This window comes from Vidua chalybeata, chromosome 12 (genome assembly GCF_026979565.1).
Source record: "Vidua chalybeata isolate OUT-0048 chromosome 12, bVidCha1 merged haplotype, whole genome shotgun sequence".
Taxonomy (NCBI): Eukaryota; Metazoa; Chordata; class Aves; order Passeriformes; family Viduidae; genus Vidua; species Vidua chalybeata.
In genome coordinates, this window is record NC_071541.1 from 10,575,946 (window position 1) to 10,595,408 (window position 19,463).

Below are 19,463 nucleotides of genomic sequence, written 5' to 3' on the forward strand. Positions count from 1 at the left end.
CACAACCCACACCCTGAGCCTTTCAAATCAGTGCTGAACATTGCCAGTGGAAGGTGAACAGAGGAAAGTAACACCATTCAAATTCTTTTTCTTATTCCTTGAATGCATCTTTGAAATTTCTTCTCTTACTACTCAAAGTCTACAAGTGAGTGGGACTATTTTACATGTAAAATGTTCTGGTTTAGAGGTATTATATCTTTCAAAGACCAAGAGGGAGGAGAGAAAGAGGCAAGAAAGAAACTGAAGGACACCACTGAGAGAAGTGAGAAGCATCTAAGATCCCTGAAACTGAAATGGAGAAGCGCATTTCCATTTCCATAACACTTCACTATTACACATTTTGCTCCCTAATTTCTTTCAATTAAAAGAACTGAAAAAAAACTTCCTTGCATAAAACCCCTCTCAAATGCTATTTTGTCACTGCAACATCTTTCTAAAAAAATCCCAAATTACTTGCATATTAATAACTCATGAGCCAAATTTCTTTCAGCTGGGTATTTAAAATTGTCAACAAAATTCATGTTATGTAGAGTTTTAGTTGGGGAAAAGTCAGAGGAGTTTTTGTCTTCATGTTTCCAACCTTTCTCTCACCCAGCCCTTTCCTGCTTTGTCATTGGTTACCAAACTTGAAGATGAATAAAGTCAGAGCAGCCACCATGATTTACTCAATCACGAGCAGAACAGCGACCCATAAAAATTTCTGGCACAAACCTTCCTGTGAACACATTTGCATGTTTATTAGTTCAACTTTGCCGTCTGTGAGCACTCTTGTGAAAAAACAACAAACCATTAGCACAAGAAATGGTAGAAAACACATTTTTAAAGGCCAAAAAATCTAAAGTAAACTGAACATGTTTTTTGCTGGAAATGTTTGAGAATTGGCTTGTCCTTCAGAAAGTCCAAAAAGTCCCAAGGTACAAATTCTGTCAAAAGACAAGTCTGAATCTTGTCTTCTGAATTTGGACTAAATTTTAAAAATCCTAATTTGCAAATATAGTACAGATTTTCTCTGTCAAATGGAAATATTCCAAGTAGGAGAAACAACCCAGCAGGAAGATATGATGTACAGACTATTGAAATAAGGCTGAATTCTTAAATAAAGTTGAGACATTTCATGATTTTGGATGAAACAACCCTATAAATATAATTAAACTTTTTATTGCCCTCAGTAAGGTAAAGGGTACTGACACAACTAGGAAGGAAACTAAGTAATTAAGGAAGAAAATGCCAAACCTTAATTTGACCCTTTACTTTCAGTGATTAATTTAATAATGCTTATACAATAATATTGAAAATCTGGTTTGGAAAGGCAATATTCCATGTCATGCCAAGACTGCCTCTGTTCCTCAGCAGTAAATCACTGCCCACCACTTTCAGTGTGCGAGGGCAGAGGACGATTATTCATATTCAATACCCTGTTAACAAGTGTTTGTTCTTGTCCTTCTCCAGTGACTTCACAGAGCTTTAATTGACAGCACACATGTCACAGCTCCTGTCTCCAGCCCAAGCAATTGTTTGAAAAGCTTCTGAGTTATTTAACTGCTGGTGTTGACAGGAAGCTGGACATTTCTGCTCTGATGAGGGCTTTGTTTTAAGGTTTCTCAGTACATCTTACCTTCTGTCTCTTCCTATCTTACATACATAAAACAATGCTAATGGCTGTGCACAAAAGGCTTCCCATTTCAACATCACATTTGCATTCTGCTGGAAGACTCTCAGGAATTTTTGAGATTGTCCCAGATTAGAGAGAGACCAAATCCATCACATGGCAATCAATTTTAATAGAGGCAAGATCACAGTCTCAACTACTCCCTGTGTGTTCCCACAAAGATCATAGTGCCTTCTGCTCTCCCAAAGTCAGCTATTAATACAAATTATATGCAGAAAAAAAAAAAAGGATCCCACCAGCAATGTGCTGGACATTTGTATTCCCAACAAGATCCTGTTAAAGACTGTTAACAAACCTGGTGGATGCCAGTCTTACTTCACATATTGATCTGGTGGAGCAGTGCAAGGCACGTAGGCTACTGTATTAATTTGTACTATAACTCTTGGCACAGGATCAGCTGGCAATGGTCTCCCCCACGTTTTAAATAAATTACCTGAAGTGGTAATTGTTTGTTATCAGTAAGGGGGATTTAATAAACAAATATACTTGATAAATCAATGTGCAGACAAATCCAGACGTGCACATATAAATTAGTTTACTTTAACTTACTAAAATGAGGCTGCTGGAATGATAATGTTTCAATACACCAACATAACATTACCAGTTTGTGTAAGTTGGCATGTTAAATGCATCTCTGTCCATTCTTTGATCTTTAGAGCTTTGCTTCTAGTGACAATAGTCAGTATCCTAAGGAGGGGCTAGGTTGGAAAGCTCAGATTATTGTCTTTTTTTCATATTGTCTTAAGAGAATCAGTGAAATAAAATGATGAATTATGTTGTTATGTCAAATGAACAGCTTATATAATGTACCTCTGTTCCCACAAAATTGAAATTTAGTGTTTTAACAATGGACTTTACTCTTCCACTCACCTGTAAATGAGCACTACTGGAGCAGCACTGAGCCCAGTTCTGCCCTTTACTCCAGCTAAATCTGTTTCCTCTTCTGTGAAATCACTGCTGCTTTACATCATTATGAATTAGGTCAGAAACAAACCCAGTGACTGCTCATTCCAGCTAGTGAAACATATGAAGAGTGGCTGCAATGACAGATCTGTAATAATGGTTCTCATCTGCAGTCAATTAAATTTAGACCACGCAGAACTATAAGAGGTACACAGTGGAAAATTTTGGCAGGGTGACTGGCAAGCTGTAGCACATCTAACAAACTTGAAGACTTTTAAATTCATCTTCCCTCTGAAGTTTAATCAAAGGCTATAAAAAAAAATTCAGCTGAATACAATAAAAATTTAAACAGTGAAAACCATTAAAGCAGACACTTCTCGTTACCTCACAGTGACTTGCAGAAAAACCTTGTCAGCATCAGCTGCTCATCCCCGGTGTTATAATCATAATTCACCTTGCTGGAACAAACAGCACGGCAGTGTCTGCATCTGTTAAGCTTGTGTACCAAAGGCAGATATGAGAGGAGGCCGAACATGTTTTTAGAAGTTACAAAAGAGAACAATTACTTCTACCGGAGGGGTAAGAGCTTTTGGAATGTGCTTTTGGACATAGGAGTGTCTTTTGAGAACTACTGAATATATCTTCAAATGAAAACTATAAATTAAGTGTAATTATTTCTGACAGCTTGCATGAGAAAAATAAAGCATTTATCCTGTCATTGAGGTTCCCTGTCTCAGTGCACTCTCAGGACTTTGGAATCATCCTTGTGGCATATCCACACTGCCCTTAGCAAGACTTCCTTTGTTTTTTCTCCACCACAGTTGTGGTGGTTTTTTAAAGTACGTGATCTTCCTTCAAAAATTTGTGGCTAAAATATTTGTCTGCCCTTTGGCTGTTTTGATTTTTGGCAACTTCTCCAGCAAACTTCATCCCACAGCTGCAACATTCCCCCTCCGTCCGTACCCACCAGCAATCACACCCACATCATTCTCCCCTCCTCACAAACCCCAGGCCTTTGTGCCTCTTCCCTCCCTGGGAATCTTTTATTTCATTTATCCTCACGCTCTGCCCCAGAATTTCTCAGAATTCATCTGTCCCCCCTTTGCAGTTGTCAGTCCAGCCTTAGCTCTGGTTTTGCCTTTATTAAGTGCATCCCCCATCCCCTTGCCTTTTATTCAATCAGCCCCACAAGACAGATCCTTTCTCTAAAGCCCACGAATGATTCCTCTGCAAGATCTGCCTCTCTAATTATATACTTAACATACATTTATCTGTTCCTACAGCAGGTTCCAGAGAGCAGGGGCTTTTCTTCTGTGCCTTGTCATTCAAAACAGTGCCACTATCAGCCACTTCACAATGACATGGCAGCACCGCTGTGCTGCAATTAGGAGGGAAACTTGCAGCAGAGGATGGGGTTTAAACTCTTCTTGACGAGGAAAACAGCATTAAAACAATTGAAACAATTGGCTGAATCCCTGTTTACAGAGCCCTAAGGGGTATCCGGGAATGCCAGGTTAAACGTGGTTTGTCTGTCGATGTGGAATGGGTGGTTTCGTTTGGGCAACAACCAGTGACAAGGAAATGGGCTCGTGGAGGCTGTAAATTGTTCTCCATGTGGAACAAAGTGCATGGCCTGAATTTAGAGGCAGGTTGTTTTGAGACACGGCACTTTGAAAAAAAAAATTTTTGGAAATGTTCTTACATATTACATCTGAAACATAGTGACATATATTACCCTATTTTGCTCCAAAAAATAAATAAAAATTTCTAATGAAGATATAAAAAGCTGACAACACAAAATCTTTACTAACCCACATTCCTGCAGTGTTGTTGCTATGAGATCAGTCTGTCAGATTGCACAAAATCGAATGCAACGTGTTTATACAACGTGAAAATACAATTTTCAGGAGCAGATTTCCCCAAAACAGCCACTCTCCAAGACAGAATGGACTCTCTCTTACCCAGTTCAGCCCAGCAGACACCCAGCAGGAAAGAGCCATGGAGGAGGGAGGTTTGTTGGAGTTGTTCAGTGTAAACAAATTTCTGTGATGTCCCTGGTCACTGGAATAACTGAAATAAACAGGAAGTAGAGTCCAGAACCTGAGCCTAGAAGAGGCCAGAAACACTTTTTTTCCAGAGCAATATTTCTGTCTTGGAATGGAGATCAGTAGACCAAAACAGAGTAAGAATATTCTGACTAGAGAAAACTAGATACATTTAAGATTTTTAGATTGGACTTATTAGATAACAGAAACAGAAAAAAAAAAAGTTCATATCATTTATGCTGGTATTTTGCATAGTTTCTGACAGAATTTCAGAGGTTTTGATCAGCATTTGCCCCTCAGGGTTTCCACAAACAGGTTCTATGCAGTATTTCTGGTGGAGTAGTGTGCACAAGGGGTCTGGAAATTTTCAGCAGGCATCAGCAAATGCATCTTAAGTTTCCATTTGAGAAACTAAATGCAAGAATCCTGTTTTCCAGATCACCAGCAGATTCGGTTGATAAGAAGATAATTTACTCTGTGTGTGGCTTTAGGCTTAGAGAGTTCAACAGAGCCTATTATGGAAGTCTGGTTACCATCTCTCCTTTGTGAAACCCTCCTTACATTCATTGCACTGAGTTTCCAAGTATTTCCTGTAAAGAGGAGAACAGGTGGATAAGAGACTCCAGTGGGGCTAATGACACAGGATTAAACTCAACACTATTATCTGAACTCTTTATCAATGTTTTGAGAAGAGATAGCTCATTAAGAGATCAAAACCTACAGCTTTAGGACTGGGTAATCTGACCTGAATGAAGACAGCCAAATTCAAACTTTTCAATCAAGAAACTTCTCTATATTAAATTTCAGAGTGGGTTCTGCAAAGGGTTTGTATAAGTTTTTCTTCAGAAGACAAGCTGATGAAATAGTTTATGCAACACATGGAAATGGCAACTGTAATTGTTTCAGGAAAGTATCAAATCAATTTTTATACAGGTATTTTTCAGATGAACAATCTTAGAATGTGTTCAGTTTCCCTTACCTTCAGGAACACCATTTGCAGAGGTGAACTTTCACCTGATGTGTTAATTACTTCCTCAGCACAAACTGAAGCTATCTTTCTTTACATGAATATTGGTTATGTGCTTTATTTTTTTCTTAAAAATCCCTTCTTATCTTTCTGAGTGTCATTCTGGTGTTTTAAAAAAAGTTTCACCATCTCATTGATCACTTTCAGATCAATTTTATGAGCAAGCACAGGAGAACAGTTGCCATTATCTCTTCATGGACTGAAACTCATCAAGACTGCAGAACATTTTGTAAAATAAGTATCAATGATAATATAGGGATTGAAATAATAAATTGACCTGCATTGGACCTAATTCAGAAAAAAAAAAGATTAAATACCTGAACAACCCTTAAGGCTGGAAGCCATGCTCCAAGGAGACTCTTGGCAGTTTATTTCAAATAAGTTGTATCTAGCTGGATGGAAAAGATGCATTCATGTACAAGGAATTACCACTGCCAGGATTGGTGAGGAAATAATGAAAATGTGATTGGCATAAATCATTCAGAAATCTTCCTACACAATCCTGATCCATATATTAGATTACCTGGCATTCCAGAGCTGAGAAGTACTAAGGTCAGATTTACTCTGGAGTACTGTATTTCTTTACACATTTTAGTGTAAATAGAAAATGGAATTCTGATCCCATGGGAAATTCCAACATTTTGACATTTATTTTCAGTGCAAATAACAAACATATAGGGTTTGAATCACTGAAACTCTTATATGCAATAGTATAGGAATATCAAAGTAATGTAAATATCATAGAAGTTGAAATTAAATGAATAAAATGCCAATATAAAATATTTCAACATTGCCAAAAAAGAAACAAGGTAAAATTATTCATTTTGATATTTTCGCATCAAATTTAATCTAAATCAATGTATTCACTTAAGATGATTCATTTCTGATGAAATTGCATTGTCTGAGTAGAAAATTGGGTTGTTTTTTTTTTCAGCTCAGTCTCATTATTAAAGATTGATCAGATTGTAAAAGTGTTGGGGAAAAAACCATTAGGAATTCAGCTTTTGCAAACTTACTGTATTGAGGTAATTTTGATTAAAATTTCACCATCCCCAGGAAGGAGAAGCAAATAGCCACAGTAATTGTCAATCATATTCAAAGGACTTACAGGTGGCTCTAAAGTGACTTCATAAGAGATAAGTAACTGAATTGCTGACATGAATACAATCATTTGAACACAAGTTCTGTCTTTTCCTTTGCAGGTCCTGTGGTTTTCCACCCTCAGCAGCAGCCCCTGCTTTGATCACTTTTCCAGTGTAATCCTGCCTGTGAGAATTTTGAGCTGCTCTGTTGTACCAACATCACAGTGTCCAATTTACTATGCTGGCAGGGAGATAAATTTGTGTGTCTGACTTCCCGTTTTTACCAGTTCAGATCTGTTTCTGTGGCTTCATGTATCACTTTTCTCCCGCTTCTCTTCTAATTGTGATTCCTTCATTCACCTCTTTTTAATCATCCCTCACTTCCTTCTTTAGCTTTTCTGCTTTCTTTCAAAACACTCTACAGAATTTGTGCTGTCACAGCCTAGAAACATTCTTCCCTCTCCCCAGGAATAGTCTCCTTACTCATTGACCTGTCTCTCATCCTGCATTAAGCTTAAACACTTCAAGACTCTTTGGGGAAAGAAACTCCACATTTATATAAATGGTAAGACTTCAGCAGTATTCAGAAAACAAAGAATAAATGAGCAGAAACTTTCATTCTGCAGGGAAGGCAGTTTAACTCTACACCAAGCTAATTAAGGCAACTCATGAAGGAAGATAAGGGATGCCTTCTGTTCAGATGTTGCTATATTTTATCTACAGCCTGTGCAGTTTCTGTACAGATACGATACATCCACTCCCCAAGTGCAAATGGGGATCAGACCTCAAGTGTTTCAGTGTCCTTAGCTGATTGTTACAATGGTTCTTTCACTAATCCTCCAAAACAGAAGTAAAATTAGTCTGAAACAACAGATTACCCTGGAATTGCTAATAAAACAATAAGGAGGACAAATAAAAGAACTTAGTGTAACATTCTGGCTGTTGCCCAACTTTTGGTGCTGTTGTGCATGGAAAAAATCTGGTTTGGAAGCAGTTGGACCTGTTAATACATACTGAACCTTTCCTCATCTCATGCACCACTAAACTTCTTGCAGATGCTTAAGTGACTTAAGCAAAGTATTGCAGAGAGCAAAAATGTCAGTGAGAAGTGGCTTTGGTTTCCAGTCAGAAGCAGCACATTTGGGCCCCAGATGCAGTGGCTCTGTGAATGACCCAGCACACTTTCCAAGCTGGAATTGCTAAGTTTATCCTCCTGCAGGATTGTATTGAGTAGTATTTCTTACTACACAGTCAGCATTTCTCTGGTCAAATGTGTCTGTTTCAAAATTTCTCTCTCAAGGAAGTTTCTCCTCTCCTTGAGTCCATGTAATTAGTCCAGGGCAGCCCTGCCTTGTTCCACCCTAAATTCCTGATGGTATTTCTAGACCATAATTGTGAACATTTATCACCAGCAGTTCTCTAGGCAGTCTTGTGACTTGGACAGCAGAATGTAACTGGTGTTTAGCATTTGCTTTGTACACTTCCCAAGTGCTAAACAACCTTTCATTACCTGCACTTGGCAGCTGCCCAGGAAACTTGGGCTTTTCAAGCTCATGTGAGTATGGGAACATTACTAAAACAGTCTTCTCGGACTCCTGGATTTTCATTTACTTCTGCTGCAACAAAAGTATTTCTTTATTTTTTCAGACTGCTAAAACCTCAGAAAGCTGGTGGCACAATTTCTCCCCCTTTATACATGGCTGCTGATCACCTGGTGAGCTGGACCTGTGCAGCAAAACCTTCCAGAGAATGCTTTAGGTCAGTTCCAGCAGATGAGGTTGCATAAAATTTAAAGCTTTCCGTTTTGCATGCAATCCAAGTGTGGTTTTTTGTGGTTGTTTTTTGAGTGAAATAGCTGAATGTCATCTCAGGAAAAGAGATCCTTGTGCTTTACTCATTAGAGAAGGCCATTTCCAGAGATACAAGATAAGTCACAAATGGAGGGATTCAGTGATCTATCATTATGTTAGGTATTTTTCCCAACATAAATCACCACCCAGCTATTGGGTGCTGTATCAGGAATGGGCTCAGCAGACAAACTGCAAGCCCTGGCACACTCAGTGCTTAAAAACCAAAACACAACAGCACACAGGAATACACAGAGCAACAACAAAGGGCTGGGGAAATACCTGAAATACTTCTTGGCTTGATGTGTTTTTCTGGTTTCACACTGCTGTCTTCTATGTGTGAAGTGTTGTTATATATTATTGCCATTAACAGCAATGCCCAGATCACACACCAGAGAGAGGAAATAATATCTAGAAGACAATTTTTTGTCTCGCAAAAAAGAGCAAGTCTAATAAATTGGCCATGACTTATTTATTCTTAATTACAGATGGCTTTTAACATTCAAAACATAAGTATTTTTCCCCTAGTAAAAGCAGCACACACAATTCAACTCATCCATTTATGTACTTATAGGATTTAAAATTTTAAGGTAGGGATTTTCACCCTTTTAAACTTTAATTACTCCAATGATACTTCCATGTCCATTTAATAAGGAATGCTAATGAAGCCAGTGCCTGGAAACAGTGAAAGGCCAAAATTCCCAGTTTTTGGGATGAGAGAAACACACATTCAAGCACCCAGACCAAATGGGAAAAAAGCAAAAATGTGGACTTGCACTCTACAGCTCCTAGATGAAATCTTGGTCACTGGGACAATTTCTTGCTCAGGACGAAATAACAAAAAATTCATCCTGGTAATTAGGATCTTTTCTAACACTAATTTTAACATAGCTGGTGTGCTTCTAGGAAACACTGAAGTTTTGACAAATCCACATCTTTTATTGCTAACTAGACAGCTAACCTAGTGCAAAATGTTCATCTTGCTCTAGTGAAAATCTCCTTAGTTCTACCTCAGTGTTTTAATTTTTTGCTCTGCCACCACTATACCTTTGGGGCAGTCGCTTCATGTCTTGCACACCCATAGTGTTGCATGATGCTCTGATTTTTCCTCCCTAAACTTTTCCAGGAAATGGAGTCCTGTCTTACCTTCACATCTCAAACTGGAGCTGCAATAAAGCTCAGGAGTTCTCAGGACAAGAAAGCTGCCTGGAGAGACCAGCTCTGCTCACTCTGTGTTCTCGGACTGAGTACTGTAAAAAGCTTTTCCAGATGCAACCATCTCACAGGTTGCTCAACACAACGTGATTCCCAGTACCTTTAACATCCCAGCAGGGCACACCCCTTCATCCAGAGCCACGGGTAAGTCAGCAGAATAATAACCTTCCCCACATTCAGCTCATCATGAAGATGGAATAAACTCCTGTGAACTTCAGCAGTGCCCAGGCCTGTGAGGGTCTGATCACCCCTGAATCATGAACTGCTGCCTTTCAATGGCTACACTGTGCTGCAAACCTGCTGCATTATTCATTCAAAGCCATGGTGCAACTTCCTTTTATTGACTGGGGATTTAAAGCTGGCTCCAGCCAAGGGAAGGGTCAGAAAACAATTACTTAGGGCTCCACAGAGGCCCCACAAAGCTGTGTTAGATAACACCAGGAGTCACTCCCTGTACTTGCCCCATAACCTCTGCCTGGGGCCACCACTTTCCCACCAGCTCTGCCAGCTAAATAGGGATTATTGCACCTCTGGCTGTGTGAGTGTTGTGTGTATGTGTATAAGAAGGAAGGAGGATTGTTTTTTTCCTATTGCTACATAGGTAGATCTCTCACCATTTTCTGGGAGAAAATATTTAAATCAATGGTGCGTCTGAAGATGAAATCCACAGGCAGAGGCTTGTGCAGTGCATTTTGAAATTAACCACTGCTTAAGAGCAATGACAAGCAATCATATAGATCTGCACTTGTAATCCACTTCTACATGCTCACTTTAGTGAAAACAGATACTTTAATAACATTCTCTTATAAACAGCACTGCAGCTCCTAGAGAATCCAGTTTGTATTTTGTAATTTCTCACATCCTGTCAATACAGTCCTTAAGCAGCTTTCAGATGCAGAGCTGATCTCCACTGCCCTCTGATACACCTGCACACGCCCTCTGAGACTTCAGGTATTGCCAAATTCTCACTGAGGGTAGAGTACAAATTGCAGTGACAGCTGCCCTGGAATTTGCCTAGCAGATTTCCCTTAGTGCCCAATGTACCCTAAGCTGTTCTGGTCAGATTTACCAACCTCTAAAATGCTATTCTAAACCAGATTTCCCTTACTATGTTCCTAGGCAAAGCTATCAGTTTTCACCTTGGATTTATTCTACTTGAGAAGCTGCATTATTTTTCTTTCCTTAGCTTTCCCTAGAGCCACATTAGATTTTAATATCTGAACCACAGAAGAATAGTAGCTTACTAATATTTGTGAAGGACACACAGGCCACCAGAACTCCATGTGACTCATCCTCTCCTGCCTGCATTTCATGGAAACCATCATAGAATCAGAGTGGTTTTGGTTAGATGGGAATTAAAGATCATTGAGTTCCAGCATATCTGTCATGGGCAGAGACATCTTCCACTAAACCAGATTTCCCAGAGCCTTGTCCAGCATGGCCTTGAACACTTCCACGGAAGGGACATCCACAGCTTCCCTGAGAAATGTGTTCTAGAGCCTCATGACCCTCACAAGGAGAATTTATTCATAACATCTAACTTAAATCTACTCTCTTTCAGTTTAAATCCTTTGTATCCCTTAGTCACAGACCCCACATGCAGCAAGGATTTGGAACAGCCACCTAAATAGCCTTCAATATATTTACCCTGAGACAACACACTTACATTTTGTTAGGGTTTTTTTTTTTTTCAGATTTATTTTTAAATACAAGTGGAAAGACTAACATAAATCTAGCCAAGAATGGAGTCAGGTTTCCTGATTCCTAATGTCTATCTTAAAAAACATTTTATTAATTCTGGTGTGATAACTATGTGAATATTCTACAATGAAGTAGAAAATGGAAGTAACAGAAAAGTAGAAAAGAGAGATAATTCTACCTAGAGACAGAGAAATCCACAGCCCACATTACTGTGAAATGCTGTGATGAAGGTTTTCTTCTGCAAATTCCTGGCTCCAATCTCTGCTTTGAATCAATGGAAAAGGGATTTGACTCCGATTCCACCTCCCACAGGTCTGTACCAGAACCACGAGAACGGAACTATCAGAACCAGAGAGAGCAGATCAACCAGCCCTGGTTTGATTTGACAACTTAGCTCCTGGGAAGGAGGTGGAGACTTCTTTACTTCTGATGGTTAATTAAAAGAAACTTCTGTACTTGTGGAATGACTTTTGTTCCTTGGGAATGAAAGATGCAGCTGAACGTGTCAGATAATCCATAACACATTAGCTTCTTTCCACCTGCTCCACAACACTCCTGAATAAGCCTCACCAAAGGACCAGAAAAACCACAGCTCAGTGAAACAAAAATTGGTCTGTGAGCCTCATTCTCAGTGCTCCAGCTCTGGATCTATAAGTCTGATACTGTAAAAAAAGGGGACACCCCCCACATGGGTGCAGGGACAAGCACCAGAGCAGGTCACTTCACCATCCCCAGCCTTCCTGTCTGCTTAAACTGTTTGCACCTGGCTGTCCAGGGCACCCTCACCAGAGAGAAACTCAGTGGAGGACTAATCCAAGTTAATCCCGGGCATTATGGATGAATGACACCTATGAACAGTGCTGCTGATGCTTTAACTGACATTTTGCATCCCACTGAGCACAGCAGCAGGAGCAGCAATCCTCTCCTGGCCTGAAGGAGAGCAGGAGTGCAGCAGCTCTGCTGTTGGAAAGAACGTTTTGTGACAGAAAGAGACAGCAGAAACAGTGGCCCATATTGTGAGTTTTGAACAATTTGGTCTACAGTCTGTATCTTAAATGTGTTCCTTTTTGTATTTTTCCTGTTTGAGATACACAGGAAGGAATAGAATTTTTGCTCTGGGTCACTTGGTGATTCCCTAGAAACACATTAGAACAGCCTTGGTAATCAGCTCCACTGCAAAGCCAATGAAAGTACCCAAGAGTCACTATTATATTACACAGGAAACAATTCAGCAAGATTGGAATTATTTTATTAGACAGTAAAACAGAGTCTATTTGGAGATGCTACCTATTTTAAAATTCAGTGATTATCTGAATTGATATTTTCTTTGTTACTTAGGAGAGACAATATTTGGAGGGGGCTGAAGAGAAATAAGTATTGCTTGTCTTTTTTTTCCTGCTTTTTGGTTTTTTTTAGCAAAAACTCAAGCTCTCTCTTTTTCTTTCTTATTATTTAATTATGGGAGAAATTATAAATACAGTCTGGAGATAAAAAGGAAATAAAACTAATAAGTTTGCTTGATTATTTACAGCAGATAAGACCACTGTATGGCTGTGGTTACAGCTCATGTAAATTCAGCTCCTGATTAGCAGCATCCTCACAGGTTCTTTTAGTTTTCTTAATCTAACGTGCCTTCACATAACCCCAAACAAACTCTCTGCAATACAAATGGACTCTGAACATACTGTGATGCTTCTAAATCCCACAGACACCTATGTAAATAAACAATTACACACTCAATCCTCTCTGCATGCAGCATACCAGGTGCTTCAGGAGACAACACACATATTCCTTCACTGAAAATACAACCCATTTGTAATATGAGCTTTATAAGTGATGGATTTAAACTTGAAGCATATTCAGAACACAACTAAAATCCCATTAAAATGGAAATGAATTTTCTGACTCCTATTCCTCTATCAAAATTTTTTTCTCAGTTTCCCTCATCTTCAGTGGGGTTACAGTTCAGTATTTGTAGCTTCCTATTCAGTCTAGGAGAATAAGCAGCATTAGCAAGGTGAAAGCTTATATTAAGGCATAAAAGCCTGGGTATTTTTAATAGTACTAGGAAGAGAAACATCAGGTTACATCAGCACAGCTTTCTTTATAATCATGTCACCGCTTTTGTGGAGTAACAATTTCTGTAATGTGAGGTTCATAAGACAGGGGTGTGAAAGCATTTGGTTAATTTGAGGCTCTCAACACATCACTTGCCATAAACAGGTTCAGGTAACCAGGGCTTACAGAAAAAGCAAACAGCAGCAGAGAACCAACAACTCTTACCTGCTCAAGCACTCATTCACCCTCTGTGTACTCCCCTGGCCCAGGTAAGATGAAGTGGTTGTTGTGAGTCTAAATCCAGGCTTTACAGGCTACCATCAAAGAGCAAGGCCAGTGCAATCCTGTCTCCAGCTTCACCACATGCTGCTTGTATGGCTTCAAACTTCCCAATCCCTTCTCCTTAGCAACATTTTCTATCCTCTTTCCCACAAAACATGCAAGATCTCAAGCAAGATCCTTTTCAGGAGACTTATGTCCACTTTAGGTGAAGCAAATGCATTGAATGAACTTCAGAGTCTCTTTGTTTTGTTGTCTGTGGCTTCTCTAATGTTTATTCCTGTAGAAGGAAGAAAGCTAATATTGACATTGCAACCAGAAGCCACTGAAATATGTAAAGTACCAATACAGAGAGATCTTGTTATCTATATTCATATATACACACCCCCTCACCATCATCTCATCTGATTTCAGCTAGAAAACTGTATTTGTCATTTCTCCTCTGCCAAGAAAGCAAGAGAGATGGGACAGGACTCCTCAGCAGCCAAGGGCAGAAGTTGGGACAAGCAGCATTTTGAGCAAGGGAAAGGGCAAAAGTAAAGCCAGCACCTTGCTGTGCAGGGTCTGACATCCCCCACAGGTGAATTGTTCCACTGGGGTGTTTGGACAGCAGGCTCATGGCTGGCTGGAGCAAGGACACAGAGATGTCCCATCTTATCTATGTACAGAGGGAGCACTTTAATCTTAGCCAAGGAAAAGGAAAAAAAAATAGGGAAAATTATGAATTAAAGCTTAAGTTTCATTAAAGGAAAAGGATCACCTATCTCAGTGCTAAAGAGCTTCCATTCAACTAGTCCTCTCCTGAGGAGCGGGCCTTGCTGTTTCCAAGAGTGTTTCTACAGTTTCACATTATGTTAAAAGTTGTCCCCCATTGATACAATGAAATGGGTGGCAGCATATACTTCATACATTTTTAAACCCTAAAAAGATTGGAAGCTTTCAGATATTGTTAGAAGTGTTGCAAATGAATGAAAGACCAACTCTAGTTGGAGATATCAGCTCCGACTTTGACGGAAGACGAGCTTCCACCTGTAAGTGCCAAGAGGTTACTTTGTTGGTTGGGACCTTCCCCAGACCTTTCAATTCTTTGGAATACAATGTTTCAGTTTTGCTATTCCCACTAAATCCACAAACCTGCTGTCAGCCGCCTGCACCACTGTTCTGCTGGATTTCTCACTGCATTTTGTGGCCTGGATTACTTACAAACCCAGAAATGGATAAAGCCATTCAAATGCTCAGAGGCTGCAACAAGGACAGCACAGCAGCTTCTCCTTTGTCAGATCCTTTCAGCATGCAGGGCCAGAGCACAGGCACAGAGGAGAAAATCATGAAATAACTGTCAAAGGCAGCCAACATCAATTACAATACACTGCAGGTTAAATTGCACACGACACTTTCTCAAAGCAAATCACCTTCTCCTATAAAGAGGTTTTATGTCATTTTTAAATTCTAATGATTTGCTGAGAACTCAATATCAAGAGAAAGAAGAAAAAAAATCAATTATTTTCCACAGATGGCCACTGGAGTCAGATGCTGCTGTGGCACGTACAGGGCAATCACAATGACATGGCTTTTTCCCTCCTGTTAGCAGAGATTATGCTGCATTAGATGGCATTAGAGGGTGGAGAAAACTGGAATGCTTCTAAGACAGTGATGTATTGTAAAGCTGGATGAGCTAATTTTAGACCATTTAAACTCAGATATTGGCAGCAGTTTTTCTGAGAGCTCAGTTAAGGCTAATTTACCACAAATCATCCACTGAACTCATCCTGCAGATCACAAAAATGTAAAACTATCATGCACTTAGAGGATAAAGAAAATACTGTGCTGGTTCCTGCAGGTTACATAAAAATGCTTTTAGAAGCAGTAATGCTAAGAGGACATGACTTGCATTTTTATACTTATGAATGCTCTTCCACAGTAATTAAAAATGACATACCCCATTAAATCACTTAGTACATATCTTAAAACATATGATGCAGAGGTTTCCTGAAAAAGCCAATTACACAGTGTAGCTCTGTACAAGGCCAATGCTTCAAAGCAATTTTCAGATTTTATGAGTTACATATGCTTCAGACAGGGAGACTTTTTTTTTTTTTTTTTTTTTTACTGGCAGGAAGATACACTGCAAATAAGATACAAGCTCCTACTTTATATTTTCATTGCTGCTGTGAATTAAAAAGTTCATTGCATGTCTGAGCTTCAGCACAAACAGTAACACTTCACTGGAGACGTCTTTTAATGCAAGAGGATCCTTTTCATGCTGAACCCTCATGTAAATAAAGCAGTAGTAATGATTAAATGATGGAGGGGAGTTTTGGCATTGTTGCCTACTCCCACCACAAAACATTTCTGCCAGAATCCACGGGTGGGAGAAGCCTTGAGTCCTTGCCATGTAGCAGGATAGTGTACTACTCTTGCAAGACTGCAGAGTCTAACTGTGCATATCATAGGAAACATTCAGATTTCTTTCCATCATCTCTGTTTAGCCAACACTGTTTTGCTCTGACGACACTTCAAGAAAATGAGCTCGATTTGTCTACATAAAGATATTTTTCTTACCCAGATTTGAAAGAGGAGCAGTTTTACTGAAAACTTCAGTTTTATTTGGTTGAGGTCTTTCCTTCTGTTTCAGAATTGAGAGAGACTCCCAGACCAGAGCACACTGAAGGCACAAGCCCCAAAGTTTCAAAAGCACAAGAGCTGGGAGAAAGGCTCAAGTTCAGTAAAATCCTTCATGAAGGGCAGCAGAGACTGCTGGCAGCACAACACCCAGCACTGAGGGGGTCTGAGTCTAATAAAAACCCAGCTGAAAATGAAAAGCAGAAGAAATGTCAGGATGATGTTTATCTTGTGAGCTGAGGACACCATAGAGGCTGTGCCAAGCCTGACTGTAGGAGTTGAACAGGGAATCTTATGTTGGCATTTTTAACCCAAGTGAAAAAGTGTAGCAGATATTTATAAAGGGATCCAAAATTGTAAGTAGCTAATCTCATTTATGTTAGGTTTAGAGATTATAAAATACAAGATTAAAAAAACCCCATTTTGTTATACATAAAAAGCACTAAAAAATAAAATATTAGTGATGACCTGTGCTGAAACCAATATTTTTTTTCCTTTTAGAATGCAAGAAAATAACCATGTAAGGAAAGTGTGCCCAAACTCCACTCAGGAACTCACCTTAGTACTTTCTGAATTTTGAAGTGTATTACTTTCTCAATGTCTGACAAATGCATCTGTCTTTGCTACCATGCTGCAAGAAAGTAACTCAAGGCTCAACAACCTTCTGCAATATTTAGGAGCAATCTATGCTTGTTATGATATGCCACTAGGATGAATTGCAAAGATAGTTTAATCCTTGATTACAAGTACAGACTCTTGGAATACTGGAGCAATGCGCAGATGGTGTGATACTAAACACAACAGCTCTGCCCTGTTCGTGGTATTTTGTGAACAGCAGAAGGACCACAGGAGTAGTGCCAAGCCAGATATTCCCATCCCAAAAGCATCAACTACTTATTTGTGCTTGATAATTTAAAAGGGATTGAAGGCAGCAATGTAAACCTCTGTCAGTGGGGAAGACACATGGGGAAGTTTGTGAATTGTTTTCCCCAGGAAGGACCCCAGACTGGAGCAGGGGCATGGTGTGGGGAAGGATGAAGTGTTATGACCTGACCACAACCCTCCATCCCCCATCTCCCTGTGCTCCTGGGGAGGATGTGATAGAGTTGGGAGTGAAGCTGAGCCAGGCAAGAAGATTGGTTTAGTTTTTATTTCTCACTGTCTTACTCCAGTATTGATTTGCAGTAAGTTAAATTATTTTTTCCCAAGTTGAGTCTGTTTTTCCCATGATGGTAACTGAAGAGTGGTCTCTGTCCATCCAAGAGTTTTCTCTTTGTGTTTTCTTTCCCTGTCCAGAGAAGGCAGAATGAGAGAGCAGCTTGGTGGGCACCTGATGCCATCCAAGGTTAACCCACCTCACCTTGCTTCAAGAATTTGCATAGGGAAGTCCAGCAATTCAGCTTCTCAGGGTGGTGCTTCTCAGCACAACTGCAGGCCCTCAGCCAGAACAGTTCCGTGTCAAAGAGATCCTGCTGGTGACATTGCCCTTAACACATCTCACTTCAGAACTCTCAAGTGCTGTGCAAACACCAAGTAATCCTCTCACTCATGCAATATAAGCTTATCCTCAGAGATGTTAAGTAACCAACCCAGTCACACCACAAATGCAAGACAAAGCAACGCTTTAACCTCTGCTGTCACAGCCCACATTAGCAAACCTGAGTACAAGGCAAAAACACATTTAAAAAGTCTGCATTCCCTGCTGATTGAGGTCAGGATCAGCGAGATGAACTTCAGCTCCTGTAGAGTGCAAAATAAATTAAATGTGAACATCTCAACAGCAGAAACTTAGGCTTCCTAATTTAGAAACTCAGCTCCTTTAATAAGAGGGAGAGACAAACAGGAGCCTGAAGGGAAGGGGCTGTTTTATGATGCTTCATCCAACGTGGGAAGCAGCTGGCTTGGTTCCCAAGCTTTTTTCCTCCACCTCCCTGGCCCAGCAGAGACCTTGAATGTTATGGAGATGCCAATCTGGCAATCAAGGAGCACTTTTCACCACCTTCGAGAGGAATAATCCTTTTCAAGCTTGTCCCTCAGCTGGGAGGAGGGCAGGGATTGGCAAAGGTCAATAAAATTAACATTCAAGAGCAATAAAAATGCAATCGGGCTGTAATTGAAAGCCTGGAAAGTGACAGAGGAAGGGGAAGAGAATTAAAGCAGGGGGTGTTTGCTCCAGGGAAAGTGTGGGGCCTCTTTTTTGGGGGAATGAGTGTAGGAAGAGCTCACATCCCACAGCAGAGGCAATCTTATCAATGGGGACAGACAAGTAGAGGAACAGAATTAATCAAGCTGAGGAAAGTTCTTCCGGCAAAGGAATGGAACTGTGCATAGTAAAGTCTGTTTCCCAGTCTGCTCACTGGACTCTACCTACACCCAGAAAAGATGGAACATGCAGACACATCACCTGGCAACAAACCTGGCTGATACAGTCCCTGCAAAGCAGTTTTACCATAGGCTGGTATAGGCTTTATCACAATTTTTCATGCTGCTTGAGGCAAGGGAGGCAAAGAAGAGGTGAGTGAAACCAATCCTTCCCCTTCCACCATTTTTTTCCTCTTCTGCCCAGCCTGTGCCAGTGTGGGCCCCCTGCCCTCCTGATGCACAATTCCAGCCCCGTGACTTCCACTCCATCACAGCTGCCACAGCCCAGACCCCATTCCTGCTCTGGGCTGCCCTCACCCACACACCATGCCAGCCCCAAGTCAGAGCATGTCCAAGGGAAGGTTACATAAGCAAGTCAGTGCCAGGTTTCCAGGAGTCACATTTTTACAAGACAAAGCAGTGGTGAACCCTGCCAGCATCTACCCACAGCCATCAGCCCCTGTGATCAGCACACAGCAGAGCAAGCACTGCTTAAAGGGAATTTCTTGTCCAGGCTCTCGGGTTCACCGTGTCCTCAGCCCACTCAGTTACAGCTTAGGTGCAGCACCTGCAGTGCAGACACGGAGCAGCAGCACAAACACGGCAAATCCATCCCAGCAGGGTGGAGTGGCAAAGGGAGACAAAGCAATTCCT